The following is a 14,074-nucleotide window of genomic DNA, read 5'->3' on the forward strand; positions in this document are numbered from 1 at the left end:
CCAAGATGGCCTCCAGAAACTAAAATGGCTTCTAAAAAACGGGTAAGATAACTTCTAAATGCGAAATGGCTTCTGCTAACGCTAACCCATTTATGCTAATTTACAACAGATGGCCCTTTTAGCGTTTGCTGAAGACATTCGTATTACTCAGTAGGAACATGGAAAACAGGTGCTCATTAATTTGAACATAATTTCGTCAATTTTCTAATTCATTGCTAGATAACCATTTCCATTCTAAACATTTCAGCAAGGGTATGACCAGGAATACTAAAGAACGGGACATTAGGTCATAAGCATACATACAAACAGTAGGAAGAAATAATGACCACTATTACAGAGAAATTAGCATTTTCACAACCCTAAGCAATAGCAAATCCTAAAATCTTTCAGAAAACACTATATACTCATATAAAACAGTATCAATGCAATCCTTCAATGCTCTCAAGTTGGGTATAGATACTATTCCACAGAGAATGAACTTTTATTCTACCTAAACTAAACAGAACACTACTCTAGAATATTGCAGGCAAGACAATAAAAATTAATTCCACAACACCCAGTATTTTTAACCTTTAAGGAATCACTTTTATAACCACAACTTATGCCCAGAGTCCAATTCCAAGTCCCTCTGGCGGACTATTATTGCTCATCGAATCTCTTCATCCATCGCTGCAAGGGCCTCATCATTTCAGGCCTTCCATAGAAATGTATCTCAGCATCCGTTGGAGTGCCCCTTTTGGCAAACACTCATAGTTCAGTCAAAAGTCTCCATGTCATAAGGGCAGTGCACCAGTGTCTCTCATCTGCGGCAGACACTACGGCAGACACTACAAATGACGTGCTCTTCGTGATCAAGGGCACAAAGCATCTCGTGCAGATCCAAGCACTGTCAAGGAAACTCCTTTAGCAAATCAGCAGCACTTTCAAACTCCAACACTCCTTGTTCGGTGTCAGAGGACGCTCAAGCTGCTCGTTCATGGGCACCATAAGATAGTGCCTCTCGCCAATCTCGAATTCTCCATTTCATTTCTTTTTCGTTGGAGCAAAGGTGAAAAAGGGAACGGTGTGGCCAACTTAGACCAAGGCTCAGGCCAAGACACAGACCAAAGGACTCAAGGGCTTCAGGCCAAAACTTAGGCCAAGGGCTCAAGGGGCTGTACACTGTCAGAGGTTGCCAGTACATAACAGGTACCTTTTTGCGCTTTTTTTTTCCCAATTCAAATTCTGTTGCAAAACCAAAGGGACTCCTTTTCTTCTGTCGTGGAACGCTGGGCAGTAGTGTGAACAAAGAACTAGGGTATACCATTGATGGCGTGCAGATTCCTTACTGGGTGCTGGGACTATAGACCAAAACTTCCTGCTTTTATCTATGGCTGTCAAGGATAGGAATTCGAATTCATCTTTGTCATTCGTTCTGCAGGTGTCACTCTCCCTTTGACTCTGGAGAATCCTGCAGAACCTATCAATGTAGAAGATATGACACAATTGTTAGTTTCCTTCAATTGTTGTACAAAAACAATTCAATATTTAACAAGGGGATTGCAATCAGTTACCCTACAATGTTCAAGAGAGGGGTCATACACCATGAGACTATCATAATCTAAAATACACTATCATTCTCATAGAAGGCAAAACAATGACTCTAGCCTCTTCAATTGTGTTTCCATATGAGAGCATGTCTTCTATCATCTAGGGGTAGGCAATTACATAAACATTTTATCTGAGTGGAAGTCCTTACATATAGGGGCATCATCTAATGGGTAAACATTTTCCTAAATGAGAAAATCTGAGTGTTCCTAAATCCCTCACCTAAAACATTTCAAAAACGAATTTACATAACAGATGATCAGGGGCATTCATACAATGGCTAATTTATCAAAAATGCGAAAACAGAGAAAAAACAAGAGTACAAACTCCTAATGTTTCCATTATTAGAACACATGTGGTCCATCAAACATTAAAACAGCAGCTAAAAGAGCTGAGAACCTAAGTAGAATGGGCATTACATTTTTTTTTCACATTCAAGAATGAACATACAGTGTCTCCTGTTGAGATGAGAAACTTTCCTTATTATATTAAAAAAAATCAGTTAACCAGTCTATCACTAAGCTGACAGTCAGACTGGAAAGCATCAAAAATACAGGCCTAAAGAAAAAGTCTAAAGAGAAAGAAACAGTCTGGTCAGGTCATACTAAGGGGAATTATGCATAATGGTGTTGTTCCTATTACATCTCTGCAGTCTGGACACAATGCAACATCTGGGGAGAAGTGCCTCCTTCAAGGGAAAAAAATGAAAAATGTCGAAAAAATGAAAAAGTTAGGTCACCTTTTAACAAGAGCCACAAATCTATAATTGCATCCTTAGGTCCAATCAAGGATATATATATAAATCTAGGCCTGCCTGTTCCTTAAGGGAGAAGGGCAGTATCTGTATTGTGGCTTCCTGTATATCTCTTTTATTTTACTTCAATACTATTATGGTCAAATTTTAACATCCACTGGTGAGGCGAATGTATTTTTGTGATCACAGTATGCAAATATCATATCTGTGAAATTTAGTATAAACGCAGATATTAACCACGTGGTGTAGAGCGACACATACCGTCATACATGTCTCTTCACAACACAGGCAAATTTGTAATAATATCAAAAAGCAGCTAATAAAACAAAACAACATGTCATTACGCTATCATCAAATATACATGCATATATAGTAAGCACAAAAAGCATAAACAAAGCACAATGGTACTTGTAATCAAGCAGAAACGCGTGCATGCATGCAACCCAAAACCCAGAATCCAGGCCAACTCAATTTGTCAAAATCAAAAATTACATCAAAATTACGCTTTCATTTTACTCACACCCCGCTTTTTGCCAGGTTATCACCAGTTGCTGGTTATCAAAACTGGCAAATACAACTTACAGTGCCGTTTGTGACCCATAGGATGAGCAAGAACCATTCATAAGGGAAAAATGCAAAATCATGGAAAAAACACACAAACATTTCATTTCAAAGAAGTCATAATAAAACCCATCTCTTTGCAACATACTACTAACATAGCGCATAACAGAGTAAATCTCAACTGTTAACCAACCATCCTCATTGTAAAACATGCTAACCCACTTTCATAGTGACTGTAAAACTTTTTCACAGACACACTGCATTCCTTGCACCAGCCTTTCCATGTGGCCCCTTCAGACCCCCTGCCCTCAAGGCCCTGAGAGCCTGCGGCCCCTCATGGCCCTGGGAGCCTGCGCCCCTTCACAGCCCTGGGAGCCTGCGAGCCCCACATGGTCCCCCCCTCTCCAAAGCCCCTGAGGGCCTGCTTTTTTTTTTTCTTTCTTTAGGGCTGGTCAAGAATGCACTACTCAAAAACTAAAACCTTCATGTAACCCATCTAATGTGCAAGCTTGAAATTCTGCTAATCAGAGAATCTTTTTCACCAAGCAGTCCTTGCTCCATCTGTTCACTTACTTACTCCTAAACCCCCTTCTCACTGACCTTAAGGGCAAATTCTGCCAGGCCTACCGTGTGGGCCCTATATCCTATTTCCTCCCTTAAACTTACAAGACCAGAAACCATTCCCCACTCATTCTAAGCTACAAGATCAACCCTGTTGAAAAACACATGTTATATAAATGACTTCTTTCAGGAATAAAATGCATTTAGTAAGACATTTACTGTGAACAATTTGCAGAACATAACAACATAGCATACCAGCATTATCTTAAATGTTTGCTCCCAGCCTATACAATTACACTCAGTTATCAGCTCCACAAAGATAAAAGACAGAGTAGGCCCTGCCGAAATTTGAATTATCAATCCTGATATTAAACATAAACCTCTACACCGGGCACAGTAGCTCACTGAGCTATGAAGAACAACCTCAAATAATAACAACCCACACGTTTTGTAATAGATACAAACATGCATTCTCTGAAAGCCAGAAACACTGCAAGGCTATGGTAAATGACTAGAATGCTTTTTAAAAGGTCCAGTTTAACCTATTTTCGACTTTTGAGTTTGGGGCACTTAAAATTGAAAATCCTACACTTGCATTACATATTAATCATCCTTAGAATGTGCTTTACATGTTGCAAGGAGCAAACATGAGGCATAGGCATGTAATGCCTTAGAAAAATGAGCCTTTACGCCTGCGTCAAGTAAAACCCTAACATGCAAATATCCTAATTAGTCAGTCACACATTAATTTAATCAAGTTTTAATTTTAGGAGGTCATAGTATGAGTATTAAGCTTTCTAAATATCTAAAAACGATTTTGAAAAACACATATTTTTTTTCAAATAATTATTTCATGTTTAATAATTTATTTCTTGTTTATTTTTTTCAAACCCATTCTGAATTACTAAAACCGCATTTAAAAACCAAACTGCATCTTTTGCCTAACAGTGTAGATGTAATCATGTATGAGCCTATGCGCAAAAAGCCTAAGTTAGAACAAGACATATTTTCGCGCCAGAATTTAAAAGAGAACATTTGAGCCACAAACCCAGAAATATACCCCTATTTCTTTTTACTTGTTTTACTCGTTTTAGGAAATGATCAAAAACCCCAATTGAAATGACTTCCTGTAATACAAAATAATGCAACTTACTTTTGTAACCCTTTAAAACACTTATTCTGAGTTGCTAAATTCAGCCCGTGTTAAACTACCTTCTAATCTCTGGCTGAATCAACATTCCAATGTTTTATGGCCTGTAAAAAAAACACCATCTGCCGGTCTCAAGGCAGGAAGGCAGGAAATGACCTGCACGAAGCTGACCCTAGAGCTTTCAGGAAACAGACATTTGTAGAAACCTGTGTGCCACAAAATACATTTAAACTTAGCAAAAATTCACTTGTCGCTGAAACTTTAACATTTTACATGTATGAAAATGCATGTAAGTAAAGGAAGGCTTCAAATTCGTTTTTCCCCACAGAACCCACAATTTAATTTTCAGGCCTTTCATATTCCCAATAAATGTAAATTGTCAACTCTATCTAATTTAAGCATTTAACATTTTGCACAGATGTGCCTTGTTTAGTCTAAAAAATTACGAGCAGCATATAACTATTTTGGCAAGTAACATGGCAGATTACTGCATTCTTATTTAGTTTCCACCTAATATCAATTAATCCAACATTTTTCTTAACAGACTGAAAAACATCAAGAAATCCACAATCACACATTGAGCTCATTTCACACAGAAACATTTTCAAACATGCAGGACACACGATACAGCGCTTAAAGCATGTTTTTTCATAAATTTGCGCCAACGCTATTCACAAGCAGAAATTACACTAACAAGAACAGAAACCCCACATTTAAACACACATTGAACCCACAGACCAATACATAGGACTGAAACAAAAAACAAGCCACAAACAAATCGTAAACCAAACCAATTTGTAAATGCTAGTTGTACGTCATATTTACAAGGAATGTTTGGCAATGATGTTTCAATTCACAAGTTTTCTGAGTGGCAGAGCACCAAAAATCGCTCTGCATTCTCCCATTTATAAAAGTGCGCAGAACAAAAGATCTTTACATGTATTATGGCCATATTTTAATTCCCTGAAGATACAATATCACCAAGGAAGAAATATGTTTTCACACCTAAACCTATTTAGGTATCCCTTCTAAGGGAAGCCGGCTCATTTACTTCAAATCACATTATGGTACCGTTCACAAAAGCAACACATTTTAACATGTGAGCTTAACCAAGGACAACAGGCATGCCAAAAAATAGTGCAGCGTATACACTACTATCAAAGGTGGAGGAAATATCCTCGCATTACCTGCCTATATGAGTTGCAACACATACATATCAAATCAAATCACATCAAATCATATTCATATCATATTCTTCGAAGATCAAACGTAGTTCAAAGTAGACAAGTCTATCTCAAATTCAAAATATGCCACAGTAAGCGTTACAAAGGCATTCAAAACTTAGAACAGGCGCCGCAAAATTACTTTTACCAAACATAAGCTGTCCAAATTCTAACTGCCAAGTCTCATCTAACAGTCTATCTTTTTATGTTACATTTTAATACTCACGCCAAAAGTGTTCTCAGTCAGGGGGGGTGACATCCTTAGGAGGACCAAAGATCAGGAGAGGCAGAAAACACACACGAGCTGCAGACACAAGGAATCACCAGAGGCACGCCGTGCACAGCTACCTTCTTGCAGAACCCAGTCCCATGCTGCTCAGCAGTTTTCTAGCTCCTGGCAAGTTGATCACTCCTCCAGATTGTCACCTCTCTGATGAGTCCCTTCGTGCGGTCGCCAATTGTGGAATTCAAAAACCTTGGAGTCCTTTAAAAGCAATAAGAGGCTGGCACAGAACTCTGAAATATCAAAGGACAGTTTATTACACTCATGTGAGGTGAGGCTGCGTCGCCCAAAAGCCATGGCAAATGAATGAGGCAGTCTGAGGAAGTCAGAAGGCTGATGCCTTATATACATTTCAGACTTACACAGTAAGCATACATAAAAGGGGGCAGTCTTAGCTCCTGTGAGCACACAAAGAATACCATTTAAGGACATATGGAACCAAGTGGGAGGAGCTAACAGTTTCAGAATGTAGTGAACACATTCCTATGTAAAACTTAATCAGTAACAGATGCAGACTCTACCAGGCATTTCTGAGCATGCGTGGAAGTGGAGGAGGCTAAATATATCCTGTTACTAGGCAGACTTCAAGTGCAGTTAAAAGGAAGGTAGGACAATACACAAAGTGAGCACATGGCAGCACATGGTAGCCAAGATGGCCTCCAGAAACTAAAATGGCTTCTAAAAAACGGGTAAGATAACTTCTAAATGCGAAATGGCTTCTGCTAACGCTAACCCATTTATGCTAATTTACAACAACGCGATCTGCTCGACCTGCTCGGCCTTGAGATCCCCGGGCTTGGTGAGTAGTAGTAGCTATTTCTTTACTATGTTTTCTCCTCCTCTGTGTGTTATTATCTTACAAATTTTTGTTTTTTACCAAGAGCAATAATGCTGCTGATTACATTGTAGGTAAATTATATTTCAAAATCTTCTGTGCATTTCAGGTGCACTGCTCTCCTTCTCAGTAGCGCTGCTACTATGCTTATTTGTTTTCGATTTTGTGTTCATTTCATTGGCCTGTGAAATTATGCATGAGTGTAGTTTAAAGAACTGCCTAATGCTAGACACTAAGGGTCAGATTTTTAATTACCGGCACATCCCTGCAAAGTAGCAGGGATGCGCCAGTAATTGTGCGCCACGCCACCACCACCCATGGTGCGCCGTATTTACAATGCGGCGCACCATGGACCCAAAACGTCACCAGAGCGTTACGCATCTGTGCCGTAAAGGCGGCGCATTTCTGGAGTTGCGTCGCAACGATGGCGCAGCTCCAGCAATGCTCTGGGGTGCCCTATCTCCCCAATGCTGCGTCAAGCCGTACGTCTGCTTCAAGCAGGCGCAGGGTTTGAGTCACGCATCATTGTCCTCAAAGTGACTGATTGAAATCTTGTAGATTTCCCTCAGCCACTTTTAGGATGCGTTCCTTCACAGGAACGCCCTCCCTTGCGCCAGAACGCCCCCTGATGGCGCAGGGCTTCACAACGTGATGCATCACCCATATGCGTCACGTTGTTAATATGCGCCGCACCATGGCGCCTCTTTTGTTCTGCCGCTGCGTCACAAAAGTCACGCAACAATGGAGCAAAAGAGCCGCAAGGGGCTTCTAAATCAGCCCCTACAGACTCAAGTCCAGTCCTTCCTTTGTACACATGGCGATAAGAAGAAATAGTGGTGGTGGATTGATAGTTTGAGTATTTTAATGACTGGTTAATGTAGTAGGAAACTTTAGTGTTGTCGCTGATCTGCAATCACAATGGACTTTGTCTGTCACTTCGCGTGCTGCGTACTGCTGCCTGCCAGTCCTAGGCAAACCTTTTTAGTACTTTGTTGAGTGAGTTACATAAGAACTTTCCAAGTCGACGGTCCGCAAATCAAGCAATACTAATAACATAGTAGACCACATGAGAACGGTCAATATATCCCGTGGAATAGTTGTCTATTTGCTATTTCGCCAAAATATTTTGTTATTGTTCTTTTGAAATGTTTGATTTGGTTGACAAATATCATCAATGTTTTCTGGTGTTTCTTTCTTTCATGTTGTACATCAGCTCCCCCCAGGGGCAAGAGGACACAGGAGGAGGAGGCTGCTGTTCGCCAGGATGCAGGCCAGGATCGGGCAGGCGAGGGCTCCTTTGCTGGCCCCGGTACGTTTTAATTTTAATATAGAGTACCTATTTTTTCCTACCGTTCCTCATTCGATTTTTTCTAAATCGTCTTTGATCTTCTTGTAGACTGTATCTAAATTCTTATCCTGCCTCGACTATGACTACCTGTGGTATTACTAGATTATTCTTATTAGTCTGTCTGTGTAGCTAAGTAAGATTGCACATTTGGCAATTCCATTGGACTCCCATTCTAGTCAGCAATAGCTCTATGCACTGAGTGCAGTCCTCTGGGATTGTCCATACTGTCTTTTCAAGTCTTCTAAACGTTTATGCTTTGACAATTGCCAACAATAAAAAGGTGAATGACCACCAAGAAAGAATAAGATACTACTTTACTTTAGGTTTGGATAGGAGGACAATCCATTCTACTACTGTTGCAGGGACAAATCTGCACAAACAGAACTATGGACACTAAATAATGCATTGCTTAGCTTATCAATTATAATAGGCGCTGTTAGACTTTCCACATACCTCAGTGATAACAGACTTTGTAGTTGAACCCCCAATCTCCTTACTGACTAGATAGTGTGGCAGAGTCATTTAGCTCCCAAAGTCACCGATGATTGATCCCCAATGATGATTAGATTATCCAACGCAAGACAAGAGTACGGAGTCAGAGTCAAGAGGTGTCAGAGGCACGGACTCATGCTTGCAAAAATTCCAAAATCTTTAGCTCAGCCACTCTATTCTGGAGGACCAAAAACCACAGAGTCTATTTAAGTTTAAAAGCTTTATTAAAAGTAAACACATTCATTAAAATCAAGTTTGTCATAAAACTAAACGTTTAACTGAAAATGGAAAAGTGCTTAGTGCTGACGATTAATTGGACACATTTCTTGTGGTCGAGCCGAGCTCTCACCTGGTTTGAACTTGATCTTGCTCGTGTTCTTAGAAGTCAAGCTTCTGTCTGTTAGGAGAAAAAGTGGTGCGTGTTAAAAATAAAAAGCAAGCATTCATCAGTTGCGCCAACAAGTGCAGCAAGACAACAGCCTTCGCTGGAAAAAGGGACATTTTACTTGAGAGTAGACAGCCACAAATTATTACATTGTTTGCTGTTTTTTAACATTTCTTTATTCCTAGACCAAATATTATATAGTAGTGAGTGGTGTATTCTAACATTCTTAAATGTACTTTGTAGGTGGAACATCTGGTGGCGGGGCCAGCGTGGAGGTGGTGGTGGTGGATGAGGGGAACACTTCTGGGGAGGATGCGGTGCAAGTGCCGGACGACACCAATGTACCTGTGAGGGTTCACACGGTTTTGGCGGGCAGAGGTAAGCTATATATTCCTTACTTATTGAGATTGAGACTGCAGAGTGTGCTATCTGGGGCTCTGGGAGGGGGAGGGGGTGCACCAGCAAGTGCAAGGAGCCTGCGCTCGCTATCTGCACAGGTGTATTATAAATCAACCAGGTAGTAGCCTCCTCTAAATGTACTTCGACTTAGCTGTGTAGTTTTTGGAGAGAAGAATCCCAATCAGATCTGAGATGAACTTGATGGATGGGATGAACGAAAAGCGAAAGAAGGGTGTAAGTAAGTGTGGAAGGACGAGAAATGTAATAATGACTGGCAAAGAAGAATGATATGTGTTTGCTTGGTCCCCGAGGTGGCTGGGAAGGAAAGAATATGGTATGGTGCATGGCTGGGTGAATGATGAAGCAAGGATGGGTGGAAGGAGAACAGCCTGGGTGGGTGAAACAGAAACTGTATGTGTGCATATACTTTGAATGGATGGATGCCTGGATCATGATACTATCTGACTCTCAGATAGCATATACTCTTAGATAGCATATGTGTATCTAGAGAGAGTAGACGGTCACTGGATGAACTAAGTGTTACTTTGAAGAGCATGTAACACCGCACCCGCACGTCTGTTCCAGTGTATGAAAGGCAAGGAAAAGAAGTTGTAATTTTGTCCAAATACTACCATGAATAGTAGCAGTAGTTTGTATTGCAACTGCAAGCATAGCATATATCCGGTTCTTACGGTGGACACTCCCTACCTCTCTTAATAACTTTAGTTTAGTAGTAGTAAGTCATTCATGTGTGGGTGTATCACTGTTCACTCAATAATAAGCAAAGCACCTAAAGTCATCCCATATGTAATCAAATACATCCCATGTGAAGTGATAGATAATCAGATTATTTAGCTTCTTCATTTTCCTTTTCTAGTACTCATTTGCACTATAGGGTAAGGAAAGATAAATTAATTAAGCAGTAGCCCTTTTAACAGAGTATTCTCAGTGCCACCCGTAATAGAAAAGTAAGAGCTTCACCACCTGCATGTACTGGACCGGTACAGTAACGCAAGTCTGTCTCACTCATCATGGTGTGCGTCTGTTTTTCTCGGGTGCAAGTTCACTGCGCTGGCATTATGCCGGCTTGCATAAGATAACGTACCAATTTTCCTAAACAAGAGAGAAGAAGAAGAATAAGACTGGTGTACTGTCATAGTCTACTGTAATGGAAGTCCATAGTGCTTGTAGAATTTGTTCCTTAAACTCCCACTAATGTTAGAGCAAGGATGAAGAAGTGGGATGTTAGATAGATACTGTCCTCAATAGTTATGTACTGTGCTTTCAATTTACTACTTGTACTGTGACACAACTTTCTGCTCAATCATTTTGTGTTATTCTTAAGGAGCATTGGTTACAGACTATGTCTTTCTTTCTTCATATAGTTGCTCCTTCCAAATCAAACAGACCATCAAGGAAGGAGCTGGCTCGAATGGCCCGGCAACGGAGGCTGGATGCCACTGTCGCCGAATATCGGCGGCTGGTGGCCCTGGAGGAGGAGGACACTCAGTCTACCGGTACAACATCCACTGGGACAGCTGCATCCTCCTCCGGGCCCCCACGGGCTGCCAGCCAGCGCAGTGCTCCAGCGGTACGGAGCCGGGCTACCAAAGCCAACCGCCACCGCCGAGCAGCAAAGACAGCAGCTGCCCCCCACAGGAGTCGCAAGGCACGCCAGCACCGCTTATGCCTCAGAGTGTCCTACCTGGAGCAGGAAGTCCTAACGTATAAGACCTTGGTGGAGGGCCTCTGCTCCGACCATGCCACACTCCGCAAGGAATAGGATGCCCTGGCCGCAAAAGTGAACAGCAGCCTGCCGTAGTGTCCCTTGCCCCTTTTTTAGAGACTTTTGGGGGGTGAGAATTGGGAGATGGGTTGTTTTTGGGACTTTTGAAGGACAATCGTTGGGGTTAGGGAGGGTCTTGCGGGAGATTATTTTGTTAGGGCTACAAAAATATACTTTTTGAAACTTTATCTGAGCATACCTGTTTTTTACTGCTTTTGAGTTTGGTGGGTGGGGGTTTAACAGAAAGTTTGTGTTCCTGAAACTTAAGTATGTGTAATTTTCTTCCTTTAAGTGTAAATGGCTAAATGTTTTCACCACTAAGTGCCTCTCACAGAGTAAGTGAATTCAAGAGTGCTAGGACTTTAGTAGTACTACCGTCAATCTCTCGTCTCTCCTAATACTCCATTATAATACTACCTCCTACCAAATGCTTATCTTACCTGTAATTTGTGTTTGAAAGTATGGCTAGGCCCAGGGCTGGCTCCACGGGAAATAGCGATTAAGGTTGGCAATCCTGGGCGGATGAAATGTCCTCATTGCGGTGGTACTAGTGGTGTGACACAGTGGCAGTTGCATGCCTATGGAAAAAAAGAAAATAAAACCTGGTTTGTCCTTACTGTAGCATTACAACGGTACGATAGAGAATATAGCAGGTGACAGTACACTAGAACAGTGCCACAATGTAGCCTAACAAATGGTAAAGTATTGAAAGTATAACTAGTACTTGCATTGAATTTCTTTGACATTGGCTACTACTACAAGAAATAGTACTGAAGCTGAGTAAGTCTAGAATATATCCTCGGATTCCTTCACCAGCCTGTTGCTATGACCTTATCCTCCCCAGCAAGTGTGTGGAATTATTGATGTCATTTAGTCACACATCAATCAAAACCACACAGCCCGGGGGAAGCGGTTAGGGTTTGGAAAATGGATCTGAATGGGGGTTTCTTTTTGGGTAGGTTTTGTTGAGAGAAGAAAAAAAAAGCACAGCATGGACAAACAATAATTGAAGATAAAGAAATCTTTGGGTACAAAGCTAACCATAAATCTTTTACGTGACATAAAGGAAGTGCATGCACTACTGCATGCATTGTTACTGAAAAGTAAGTACTACTTTCGACAACCGTGAATGACAGAATGCGACAGTACAGGGCTGCAGCATTTTCACTTGCCTATCTCTGCACTCAGAGAAACACTTCTTACATTAAATTAGGTTTAAAAAGTAGCTGAAGTAAAACCTATAGAATGGCTGTAGGGATCAATTTAGAAGCAGAGAGAGATCCAAGAAATGCAGTCACACTCATAGAAGAAAACAATGGATACTGTTTCTGTATGTTGTTGTAGTTGTCCTGTTGAATTTGGTAAGTAAGTTGCACGCATCAAACAATTCCTCTTATTAGCGGCACTCCTCCATTCCAGCTGATGCTTCGTCCATCAATGTTGGTGACCAGAAGACACCCTGTCCACTGCCTGCCTGGCGGATGCTGAATTGGGGCTCGCTAATGTGAAGCCTGACTCCATCCTTTTTTCCCCATTGCACAGACTGAAACCCGGCCTGTAATAATTATTGACGGAAAAACAGGAAGTGATATTAGAACACCACTGATAAATAAATATAAGGCATGTACGCTGTGTAGTGCAAAAAGTCACACTTTGAGTTTCCTAATAGACAGTACAATATATATATTTTTTTAAAACCTTTATTTATCAAATGCACAATACAAAGCGTCTTCCTACAACCCCATCGGGCCGGCCGCTATGACAAATATTAAAAGAATAAAGAAAGACAATACGCAATAGAGGCGGCCAATGAGCGTCCGTTATGGTGTGGTGCATAATACAATAATAAGAGGATAGCGAAGGTTTAATTTTATAGTTTTGGTGAAATAAAACAACAAAAACAAACACATGGCATTATACTGGCAAGGCTCACAGGAGGGGGGGAAAAGAGGGACGGAGTATATATACACAGGAGCGAATCTAACGTGGGGGGGTGATCATGAAGGGAATATAGGATATGGGTAATATAGGAAAGAAAAAGGGAACACCAATCATGGGGAGGAGGGAATAGCCTCGTCATAATCAAGTGGAGGGGAACGGATATCACCACTGTACGCATTCCATTGCGCCCAAACCCTGGACCACTTTTTAGGACGACCCCGTGCCTCATACACCGTCTTCTCTCGAAACATGCACCAGTCCATGTTGTCTTTCCAGGCACTGAGCCTTGGCGGTCTGGTGGAGCCCCAGAACTGAGCTATGTCCCTCTTGGCAACCATGTTGCCCAGAGTGACCCAGAATGTCTGGGCAGCCGTACAATCCGTAGGCTCCCACACATTGAGTAGGCAACGCCGCGCCTCAGGAAGGAGGGGGACTCCAGTAACACGTCCCATCACATCATACACCCTGGACCAGAAGGCCGAGACAACCGGGCATTCCCACAAGACATGAAGAAAAGTACCATCCATACCACAGCCACGTCTACACAATCCATCAGTCGCAAGCCCCATTCGCACCAGACGCATACCGGTCACATACACACGGTGGATGATCTTTAGTTGGACAAAACGAAGCCGGGCCGGAATAGCCACCTCTTTAGGGGAAGAAACAGCCGACTGCCAATCCTCGTCGTCTAATTCGAGCGCATCTGCCGTCCAGGAGGCCCGAAGTTTCCCCAGCAGGTCAGCCCTGTTGTTAATAAGTTTCTTAT

Source organism: Lissotriton vulgaris, chromosome 6, assembly GCF_964263255.1.
Source record: "Lissotriton vulgaris chromosome 6, aLisVul1.2, whole genome shotgun sequence".
Lineage (NCBI taxonomy): Eukaryota > Metazoa > Chordata > Amphibia > Caudata > Salamandridae > Lissotriton > Lissotriton vulgaris.